The sequence below is a fragment of the Chanodichthys erythropterus genome, chromosome 11, assembly GCF_024489055.1.
Source record: "Chanodichthys erythropterus isolate Z2021 chromosome 11, ASM2448905v1, whole genome shotgun sequence".
Lineage (NCBI taxonomy): Eukaryota > Metazoa > Chordata > Actinopteri > Cypriniformes > Xenocyprididae > Chanodichthys > Chanodichthys erythropterus.
This window is the reverse complement of record NC_090231.1, coordinates 7,198,792-7,211,124: the sequence shown is the minus strand read 5'-3', so window position 1 is coordinate 7,211,124 and position 12,333 is coordinate 7,198,792. Positions and strand designations below refer to the sequence as shown.

At 37.9% G+C, this 12,333-nt stretch overlaps 1 protein-coding gene across 3 annotated transcripts in view; it reads right to left on the bottom strand.

Annotated features, from left to right (window-relative positions):
- The window catches only part of mef2ab (myocyte enhancer factor 2ab), a 35,501-nt gene extending 25,816 nt beyond the window's left edge, over positions 1-9,685 (bottom strand). For all 3 annotated transcript variants that reach the window (XM_067401305.1, XM_067401307.1, XM_067401306.1), the window contains exon 1: positions 9,467-9,685. The gene's annotated coding sequence lies outside the window, so the exon portion shown is untranslated. The remainder of the gene's footprint in view (positions 1-9,466) is intronic.
- Between the last annotated feature and the right edge of the window lie 2,648 nt (positions 9,686-12,333).

The following is a 12,333-nucleotide window of genomic DNA, read 5'->3' as shown; positions in this document are numbered from 1 at the left end:
AAGAACTGTACTGTAAAGACTCAATTGTAAAATATTAATTCACATGAGAGATTCTCAGAGAAATAACTTTCATGATTTGTTATCACATCATTTTTTCTTTTGTCAAATCAACTTAGATAATTAATGTGGTTCAGATAACATAATATTTTGAGTTCTTGTTGATTAAATCAATTGCTTTCATTGTATTAACTCAAACTTTTAATTTCAATGAACTCAAACTTTTAAGGCAACCAGGTAACTTACTTTTTTAAGTTAAACCAACAATTCCTTTTTACAGTGCAGTTATGAGTCACAACAGTGACAATTTTGAGAAATAAAGTTGCAATTGTGTGATTATAAAATCACAATTAGAAAAAAATATTTATGCATTTACGTACAAATAACTCTGAAAATTAAAAAGCTCATCCTGCAGATTCTCAGAAAAAAAGATCATGGCACATCAAATCATTGATTAAAATAATTCATTTATACCAATCAACCATATAAGAAGAGCTCAGTCATCGACTGCTCTGTCCAAAACACATTTAATGAGATCTGCCATTTCCTTACAGCTTTCTCAAAGTGTTTTTGCAAGAGTATCTACTCCTCAGAATTGTTTTTACTCCTTTGTTAATATTCTGTCCTTTCAGCAAATAGAACACTTCCTATTTACGTTACAACTTAAGCACACACAACCGAAGAATCCCTGCTGAGTCCCAGACGCAAGAGCTACTGACAGACTCCGTCCTGCTGTGCTCGTTCATCATAACATAAAGCTCACACTGAGAACTAATGTACATTAATCTCATGTTGTCTCTGAATTAGTTAGAATCAGAAATACTTAGAATCAAACCATTTCTTTATGGTTTATCTGCTCAAAAACAGCATATGTATGGATGCATACAATGTGAGCAGGGGCAAAATTACCAGTTTTCTGTCCTCTCTTTCCACACTGACAGTGACTCTAAATTGTTGCAGAAGAAAGTCAAGTGATGTAGATATACCAAATATTGACTACACTGAACAACAACTTTTGAGCTCAGCTTGGAGAATTCATGAGCTTGCGATTCGATTTCTATTAAATCCATTTGGATATGGATATACAGTACATGTTAATTTTTCTCAAGGAAATAATCTATTGTTGTAAACCTAATGTTTTAAGATACAGGGAACCCTGTCAGTAACAACTCATTTGTATTCAGTTGCATATAAGGCCATTTTTATAGGCTAATGATAATGTTTTAATGGTATTAGAGTAAAAATATAATGAATATGTAATATAGTGGGCGTTCTTTTTTTTTGTAACTTGCTACCTTTATAGTTTATGGACACTGAATGGTGTTTTATCCGCGGTTGAAACACTGAATGAGCAATTACATGAGACATGATACATTTCAGTAAGTTGTACCGGTTTTTTCAACATACCCTCTGATGTTCATGTTTATTTAGTAGTAAAGGGGAAGAGATGATTGGTTCATGTTCTGAGGCACAACTGTCATGGCACATTAAAAGCGGCAAAAAAGGTATTTATTGACTGAATTTCATAATAAAACCTACAAACTTTTAAAGCTGAGACATCATTTCATATTAAAAGTGTTTGTCAGCGCATTGTCTGTGTTCTCTTTGCTCCTTGATGTTTATTCAATGCGTGGGAATATGGACGTGTGGTGAGAGAGAGTCAATATTAAAGGGTTAGTTCACTAAAAAATTAAAATTCTGTCATTTATTATTCACCCTCATGTTGTTCCACACCCGTAAGACTTTAGTTCATCTTCAGAACACAAATTAAGATATTTTTGATAAAATCCAATGGCTCAGGGTGCGTTCACACTTGTCATGTTTGGTTCGATTAAAACGAACCCTGGTGCGATTGCTCGGTTAGTCCGGTTCATTTGAACATATGTGAACGCTGCCATCCGAACCCTGGTGCGCACCAACCCATCTTTTCAGCGGTCTCGGCCCGTTTCCAAACGAACTCTGGTGCGGTTCGAATGATATATGAACACAACACGGACCAAAGACATGTAACCGAACCAAAAACAGGAAGATGAGACCCTAAAAAAGGATAGAATCCTCACACATGTCGGTTTTTCTCGTCATAGTCGCGAGTTTGGCCATGACAGGCATCAGACGCCCGTCTCCACGCAGCAGATCGTTTGTGTGTGTGATGGATGGATTCCCGCCGGTGTTTTGACTACTTTACACATTTTATAAGCTCTTCACGAGTTCCCAGCTGGCCAAAATACCATCACATGCAGGCTACGCACCGCTACACACATTTACCTCAGCAAACAGCACTGTTTTGGATGTTCGGTAAGTTCCGTCTCAAAATAGGCAATATGTCTTAAAATCTGACCAATCACGTTGTGAATGTATCCCTGTGCCTTAAGGTTTGGTATCTTTTGGTTCGGTGATAAAATTGCCAATCTGTACGCTAATCGGATCAGGACTACTTTTTTTTTTTTCTTCTTTGGTCCAGTCCAAATGAACCAAACGAACCGAACTACAAGTGTGAACGCACCCTCAGTGAGGCCTGCATTGACAGCAAGATAATTAACACTTACAGATGCTCAGAAAGCTACTTAAGACATATTTAAAACAGTTCATGTGACTACAGTGGTTCAGCCTTAATGTTATGAAGCGACTAGAACACATTTTGTGCGCCAAAAAAAACTAAGTAACTTTATTCAGCAATATCTAGTGATGGTCGATTTCAAAACACTGCTTCATGAAGCTTTGAAGCTTCGAATCGGTGGTTCGGATCACATGTCAAACTACCAAAGTCACGTGATTTCAGGAAATGAGGCTTCGTTAAGTCATAGGTGTTTCGAAATTTCAATGGTTCACCACTGGGGGGCGTGAATTTGGCAGTTTGATATGCGCTCTGAACTACTGATTCGAAACAAAAGATTCGTAAAGCTTCATGAAGAAGTGTGTTTTGAAATTGCCCATCACTAGATATTGTTCGTAATTGTAATCGTAATTGTACGTGGTTATTTTGTTTTTCTGGTGGAAAAGTATTCTCGTCGCTTCATAACATTAAGGTTGAACCACTGTAGTCACTTGAACTGTTAAATACGTCTTTAATACGTCTTTAGTAGCTTGCTGGCAATGCAGGCCTCACTGAGCCATCGGATTTTATGAAAAATATCTTAATTTGTGTTACAAAGATGAATGAAGGTCTTACTGGTGTGGAACAAAATGAGAGTGAGTAACTAATAACAGAATTTTCATTTTTGGGTGAACTAACCCTTTAAAGCAATAATGTCAGTGTCAGGGCACGGGAAAACCCTTTAACCGTTAAAAAATAATGTAAAATTGTGATTTAACTGTTAAAAAAAGATATTGCATTATTATATGAACATAGGACTGACCTGAAGAAAAATGCTATATAGATGCAGGTAGTACAAGCTTCAGTGAAAAGTATCAACAGAGAACAAACATATGTTTACGTTGCTAAGGGTGGTTGATTAGGGTGTTGTGCAGTGATACATAAAACCGTTGGGTGAAGCGGTCATAGCCGCCAATCAGAATCAAGAACTGTGAGTTATACAATGCGGATAGTCAGTCCTAAAAATTAGATTAGAAACAAAATCTGAAGTACTGGCAGTGTGAATAAAGCCTATATTGTGCAAAATACTTCATGGATGGAAATAATTACTAACAAACCTCTTAACATAATACATCAAACTCTCAACCCTCTGAAGAAGCAACAGTTCCTTCTATAAAATATAAAAATCCCGGCACACAATCCAGTTTATTTTACAGAGACAACCTAATCTCCTTTTACCTGCAGAAATCTACTTGTTAGGCTTATAATATGTGAACCGCTATGCAATATACCATTACAGGGTCAAAGGTGACACCAAAGATCCTTAACAGATATAGAGAGGATTGCTTTGAGGAATTGGATTAAAAGAAGACTTAGCCAACTCCAATTAGATCAGGAAACCTCATGTCATCCTCTATACTGACAAGGTCAAAAGAGTGAATGGAAAGTAAAGAGACACAACAGATGTTCTTGCCTTTTCAGCAGGTGAAAGTATGGTGCTGCACTTCAATCAGATTTTAAGTGAATGGGATTTTAATCAAATTCTAAATCTAATTTGATTCTTATCTGATTGTAAATCTCCATTAGTTGGTCATTATCACCCATAATAACCTGCAGACTGTACATTATCTTGTTTAGTAGATGGTTATTTACCAAATGAATAAATAAATGGACATAAAATACTGCTTTGATGAATTTAAATTGTTGAGAAAGACACCATAGAGACCCTGTTTACACCTGGTATTAAGATCATCCACTTCTGTCCTGATTTCATCAAGGGGAGGGTTTATGGGTGGGTAAATGTATGGAATATCCAAAATAATGGACGAAATAAGCTCACACTTTTTACATATGAATATGGCCAGAGACAATGGAAAAACATATGGACAGTTTCAGCTTTTGTTTCTGCTCTGACAGCCACAAGACCGGCCGAACGCAGTGAGTGTGTGTTAGAAATCAGGAATGGTGAGAGAACATTGTGCTTGGTACATTTTTTGGCTTCACATCAAACATGGGGCTTCAACCGCCATAGTTTAAATCCAGTCTAGCTAGAGCGCTTCCCATAATGAGAGAGTAGACCTGGCTCATTCGACCACATGAGCGTTTACACTATGAAAGAAAGTGGACAAGCTCAAAACGTTTTACACCCCGTTTACACCAGTATTTAGCATTGTCCACTTGTGTTCTGATCGACCAAAACACATTTACCAGGAGTAAACAGATGATGCGAGAAACAATAAACTAGCTAATGAACTTTAATGACATCCCATTCTTAATCTTAATTTGCAGCTTAATTTGCAGCTATAACAGACTCAGCTCTTCTGGGAAGGCTTTCTACAAGGTTTAGGAGTGTGTTTGTGGGAATTTTTGACCATTCTTCTAGAAGCACATTTGTGAGGTCAGGCACTGATGTTAGCGAGAAGACCTGGCTCAAAGTCTCCGCTCTAAATCATCCCAAAGGTGTTCTGTCGGGTTGAGGTCAGGACTGTCAAGTTCCCCCACACCAAACTCACTCCTCCATGTCTTTATGGACCTTGCTTTGTGCACTGGTGCACAGTCATGTTGAAACAGGAAGGGGTAATTCCCAAACTGTTCCCACAAAGTTGGGAACATGAAATTATCCAAAATGTCTTGGTATGCTGAAGCATTAAGAGTTCCTTTCACTGGAACTAAGAGGCCAAGCCCGACCCCTGAAAAACAGCCCCACACCATAATCCCCCTCCACCAAACTTTACATTTGGCCCAATGCAGTCAGGCAAGTACCGTTCTCCTGGAAACCACCAAACCCAAACTCGTCCATCAGATTGCCAGACAGAGAAGAGTGATTCGTCACTCCAGAGAAGAGTCTCCACTGCTCTAGACTCTAGTGACGGTGTGCTTTACACCACTGCATCTGATGCTTTGCATTGCACTTGGTGATGTAAGGCTTGGATGCAGCTGCTCGGCCATGGAAACCCATTCCATGAAGCTCTCTACACACTGTTCTTGAGCTAATCTGAAGGCCACATGAAGTTTGGAGATCTGTAGCTATTGACTCTGCAGAAAATTGGCGACTTCTGCACACTGTGCACCTCAGCATGCACTGACCCCTCTCTGTGATTTTATGTGGCCTACCACTTTGTGTCTGAGTTTCTGTTGTTCCCAATTGCTTCCACTTTCTTATGACACCACTAACAGTTGACCGTGGAATATTTAGTAGTGAGGAAATTTCACAAATGGACTTATTGCACAGGTGGCAACCTATCACGGTACCACGCTTGAATTCACTGACCCATTCTTTCACAAATGTTTGTAGAAGCAGTCTGCATGCCTAGGTGCTTGATTTTATACACCTGTGGCCATGGAAGTGATTGGAACACCTGAATTCAGTGATTTGGAGGGGTGTCCCGATACTTTTGGCAATATAGTGTGTGTGTGTGTGTGTAATATATATATATATATATATATATATATATATATATATATATATATATATATATATATATATATATACACACACACACACACACACACATATACAAACCCCCAAGAACATTTTATTCGTCAAAAATTCCCTAAAAAACTTGTCATCCCAATTCTCACAAAACTTGGAGAATTGTTTCTTACACCATTTTATTAGAAGACAATAAAACAAACATACATTTATACTTCTAAACCTTTGCTACAGATGTAGTTTAGCCCAATAAAACAATATGCCACGTAGCCTAAGTTCACAACAGAATTGTATTCTGTATTATCCTGTATATCCTGTAAGACAGCTTACGAGTAATAAAGCCTGGAGTAGCTGGCAGTCCAATCCCAGAGGCACAGCGCCAACCCTCAAGCCCTCAGGTTTGGCCGCGATCACTAAATCTTAACAGTCTGTCTAATAAAGCGCACTCATGCTCCTTGTTCAAATCTAAAGTACAGTTTGATTTGGCAAAGCGCAACCGTTTCTATTTACAATTCACAAAAGAAAGCTTCATGGGTCTGCAGGAAGCCAGACTGGGGAGCTAATATTTAGAGACAATTATATTTGATTTCTGTATTTATCGAGTATAATTTCTGAAAGATGGTCAATCTATTGAGTTTCAAACATGTGGAGTTGTGGTCAGGCAGAAGGCAGCCAGAGGTTTATGGACCCCACATGAGTATGCAGTGCATTCTTCTGAAGTACAGACAACTGAAATGGTGTGATAGTATTAGTTAAACATATGCATAATATGTTAGGCTAGTTATTGAAATGTACTGGATTAGTGTTTGAAGGGCCAGCTATAAATTCTAAACCAGCGTAGGTATGTTAAAGCTTTGGCTTAAGGTGCATTAAATACTGACAATCTGAAGTGGTCAAAAGCAGCCGTGAAAGTGAGCTAGAAAGAAATCAATGGTACATGCCTCTGACTTTTAACATCAGAACACAACATTGTTGTCAGTATATTTTAAGTAGCCTAATCTGCCAGTGATACATCAATGTCATTAAACATTTAAACATTAAAGACTCATTACAGCATGCAGAACCAATACATTTAATTCACACCTTGCATAATATATCAAGTAGCATCATTGAAATCAATGTTTTTTTAGAACTGTTCTTCAGCACCATTTTGCAATTAATTTGGCAATAAAGGTGCAATATGTAAAATTTGTGAGGATCTACTGACAGAAATGCAAATATAATATACATAACTATGTTTGCAATGGTGTATAAAGACCTTACGTAATGAATCGTTATGTTTTTATTACCTTACAATGAGCCATTTCTATCACAAACACCGCAGGTCCTCCCCTCCATGTCAAGTTGCCATTACTGTGCCGACATGTTTCTACAGCAGCCCTAAACGGACAAACACTCTACGGAGCGCGTTTTGTCACTATGTTGTTGTTCTTCTAAATCGTTAGTGTTTTTAGAGGCAGCTTGCATCATCACTATGTTGAATATGCACAAAGTAGTAGTAGTAGTCATCATCGTCTGGCTTAGTACAACAGACCATTCTTTGTTAGAAATAAGAAGAAACCTCATTGCTTCACACAAGCTCTCTGCTGTCTCAGACGACATGTCGGCCAGACGGCCACCGTAGCTTCTCTGAGAAGGGAGGGGTGCGGGGAGTGTGCGCTGTTAGTTGCAGTTCGCAACCTCACCGTTATATGCCACTAAAATTTAATTGCATCAACTGATGTCAATATGATTTTCGTGTTCACACAATTGATAATTACAAAGCACCGCACTTCTTTTTTTGTCTTCACTGAATGAGAGACTTCATTAAATATATTTTTTGTGTTTCCAATTGCACAAATAGCAAAATGAAAACTCCACAATAGAGTACCTCAGGGATGACGTGTTTTTGTAGGCAAAACCTGGAAGCGAGTTAGCTTTTTTGGACTTTCGGTTCTATCGCCCTAAAGTTTTTAAAAAGGGTTTTTTGAATGAGTTTTTGCTAAATCGCAAGGGTTGCCAGGTTTTCACAAAAAACCCACCCAACTGCTCCTCAAAACTAGCCCAAAACTAGCCCAATCGCATTTCAAGGGGGGGGGGATTCACATTTTTGGCGGGGCTCCCCTGATAAATTTCACATTCCAGGGGCTAAATATCATGTTATTTTGGACCGATTCAACCCGCAGACATGAAAAACAACCCTCGGCAACAGTGTAAAGGTGATGATACACGTGGCAACTTTTTGAGCAATGTTGCTGGGCAATGTTGCCGTCAACGGGCAACCGGATGAGACACAGGGCAACTAATTAGGGCAACGGACAGTTGGCAGCAACTAATAAGAGAGGAGCAAATCTATTGCCAACCCAATAAATACTTTATTATAAACACTTGTTACGCACTTTATTTAAACTTTTCAAATATTTTCATCATTTTTATTAAAAATAAATGCCTTTCTGATCTGATTTGTGATAGGAAAAGGGAGAAGAGCGAGTTCAGCAAAAGGCGGATTCGAACCCGCGTCGATCGCATCAAAAGATACAAATATGTGCCATACGCTCTACAGCCTACGCTACTACACACGTTAAACAAACCCTGTCTTTTTAGTATTTAACTGAAAATATTCAGTGGCTTAATTAGTACAGCTCACACGCTTTAGTTTGGACAGTTGTTGGTATTTTAAGCATTATATGACGTAAATTCCCTGTTTTGGTAGTTGGCTTACTAGCGTAAAAAGATAAAAGTTCACTCCTTTTCTCCGCACCACTGCCACTGAGAGGCCGCCATCTTGTTTGATTTTTTTCCCGAAATCTCCGAACCTACACGCGATCGGCTGCTAACATTCTGATTGGAGGATCTCAATAAATTGCCCATGACTGATCTAAAAGTAGCCCAATTCCGCGGGAAAACCGTGGACTTGGCAACACTGGAGAAATGTCATTTTTACCACATCCGTTTTAGAAACAACTAGTTTTTTTTTTTTTTTGTAATTTAAAGCAACGGTAATATAAAACTATATACTATTGTTATAAATGTGTATAGGCTACATTTAAAAAAAGAAAAAGAAAAAAGAAAAGAAAATATAAAAAACTTTGCAGGATTTACGATAATGATAACCCTATTTTTTGTGGCTAATTCCCCAAAATGCTTTAAATGCTGTAAAATAACATCAAAACTCACAAACACTCTAAGTTACAGATTGTTTAATTTTGTATTATTCATGAAGCCTGACTATCACGAGCCGATAAATAGGGCAAAAAAGTAAAAAAATAGCCTTTAAAAAGAGACATTACAGAAAACGGTTAGAAGACAGATAGCATGCGACTGCAGTGCAATTCAATTTATAAAGCCAAGTGGCAGCAACTTTCTACTTTCCGTCTTCCATCAAACCCATCATCACTGCCAAAAATGTTCAACAAAAGCACGTAAACGCGAGGGCTGATGACGTCACACAGCTGCGCGTAACTTAAGCAAGGTTATCAATGAGAATAAATTAGAGAAATTAAATCGATGTGAAATTACGTTACCTAATGTGACCGCTTAATTCACCCACACGCGCTTAAATCCACCCTGCTGTATCAGAGAGCAGTTGAGTTCTTCCCTTCAGCCGGGCGCTTTCCGAGTTGGAGAAAGACAAAAGGAGCGCAACCCGAACGAATGGATTCAAACATCAGGAATCATGTACTGTATTATCCCGAGTCATTCTTGGACTCGTGCACGCGCTGCTGGATGATCTAGAGCTCGCAGGCAGCTCCTCCCTCCTACACCAGTGTCCTTCAGAGACCTTCCAGCCCTCCTCACAAACACACTGATTGATTCGGGCTCCTGTGTCACCCGACAACATGCCACATTACACAGACCTGATGCAGTACACTGTATTAACAGTTAGAATATTCACATCACAAAAGTTTTGTTCCTAAAGTATCTATCTATCTATCTATCTATCTATCTATCTATCTATCTATCTATCTATCTATCTATCTATCTATCTATCTATCTATCTATCTATCTATCTATCTATCTATCTATCTATCTATCTATCTATCTATCTATCTATCTATCTATAGAAAACATTTGTGCATAGACAAAGAATTGTGTGAGGACATATAAGAAATAAATAAATACAATTTTTGTGCATAAAATTATAAATTAATTATTCTGAGGAAATATGCAAAGAATTAAAACAAAATATTAATGAATAATTGTGCAATACATAATTATATTATATATATATATATATATATATATATATATATATATATATATATATATATATATATATATATATATATATATATATACACGGTCTGCAGCAATGCTTAGGTAGGTGTCAAAGTAACATCCACATGGATGGCAGGACCCAAGGTTTCCCAGCAGATCATTGCCCAAAGCATAACACTGCCTCCACCGGCTTGCCTTCTTCCCATAGTGCATCCTGGTGCCATGTGTTCCCCAGGTAAGTGACGCACACGCACCCGGCCATCCACATGATGTAAAAGAAAACGTGATTCATCAAACCAGAACACCTTCTTCCATTGCTCCGTGGTCCAGTTCTGGCTGTCCACTGTTGGCTCTTTCGGCGGTGAGCCTCGGCCGCCCATGACCATGTCTCCAGTTCACCACTGTTCCTTCCTTGGATCACTTTTGATAGATACTGACCACTGCAGACCGGGAACACCCCACAAGAGCTGCAGTTTTGGAGATGCTCTGACCCAGTCGTCTAGCCGTCACAATTTGGTCCTTGTCAAACTCGCTCAAATCTTTACGCTTGACCATTTTTCCTGCTTCTAACACATCAACTTTGAGGACAAAATGTTCACTTGCTGCCTAATATATGCACCCACTAACAGGTGCCGCGATGAAGAGATAATCAGAGTTATTCACTTCACCTGTCAGTGCTCATAATGTTATGCCTGATCAGTGTGTATATACATATATAATATATGATATAGTTTTGAAAAATAGAAAAGTTGAAGGAAAAACAAAACTGTTTAAGCCAAGGAAATGTTACTACTATGAATGTACTTGACTTGAATGTTTCTAATGACCAAATGTCATTATAAATTTATTAAGAAGATGAACAGCAGGTAGGAGAGACATCTGTTGGCCTGTCGAAGAAAGATATAGTGTCAGAGACAGGAAAATATATTATAAAGCCGGTTTCATTCAGAGTGATTTATGAGATGTCTGGAACAGAGGCCTGAATGTTAACAGTCTCTGTGAAGTCAGTGACAATGCAGGACTTTTTAAAGGCTGAAAAAAATGGAATTAAATAAATAAAATCACTAGTATAAAATAATACATTTCACAATTACTAAGTAATATAACAGGTTCTGAAGTATTTGCTCATCTCAAAGGCACAATATGTAAGAATCTTGTATTAAAGCATCCAAAAACGACTAGAACAGTGTTATATATTTTGTTGTACTTAACATTATCCCAGATGTTTCCAACAATGTTCCAGAGAAATCAGCTATTTTAACCAGTTTAATGGCCTGTGTCATTGTGTTGCCTGTCAATGACGATATATCCACGTTACCCTCGATTTCCGTTTTTACTTCAGTAGAATCCATGGACACGCTTTAATATATTATGTGTTTTAGACAGGTGAGCAACTGTTTGGATACTTCTAAGCAGAAAACAAATCATTGTTATATAGCTCAACACGGTTAGTCTTATTGTTTGAATCTCTAGTTTTCTTGATTTATAGCGAGTAACATGTTTGTGCCTCAGAGACAACGCTATTTTGACAAGTGACTAACATAGTGAAAGAGTAACAATAATACAGCATTTTCTCTTCCATACAATATGTTTTAAAATTAATTGCATGCCATTTAGCAACACAAGCCATCCAGAGTTTATTAATATGATATTCTCGATGTATCTTACTGCAATGTGCAACAAGTGTCTCATGCCAGTCACAGAGTGAACGCTCAGAGTAACATTAAACTACTTTCAACACACTTGACTGTATTTTAGTATGATTGTTTTGACCAAGTAAATCAGTGCTGTGTTACCCCACAATTTTAATTTGTTAGATAAAGTGACCTGTATGAGTAGTAATTCAGCACTTGAATGAAATAATGTGAATTTAAAGGGGGAGTCTAATGCTATTTCATGTATTCTTATTTACACTGTTAAAGAGTTGAATTCTCTTGCTAAACATGGTCAAAGTTTCAAAAAACGAGTTGTACGTTGACGATTTCTGTGCCAAAAATATTCCTCAGATTTCTCACAATTTTGGACAGTTTTTTTTTTTTCCCGAGCATGGCCCTTTTATTATGTAATAAAGGGCGGAATTCCTTGTATGGGCACTTCTCCGGGAAGAGCGCACACATCAACCAGAGCGAGTCAACATGTGTCGTTAAAATAACCATAGAAACCGCCTTAAATT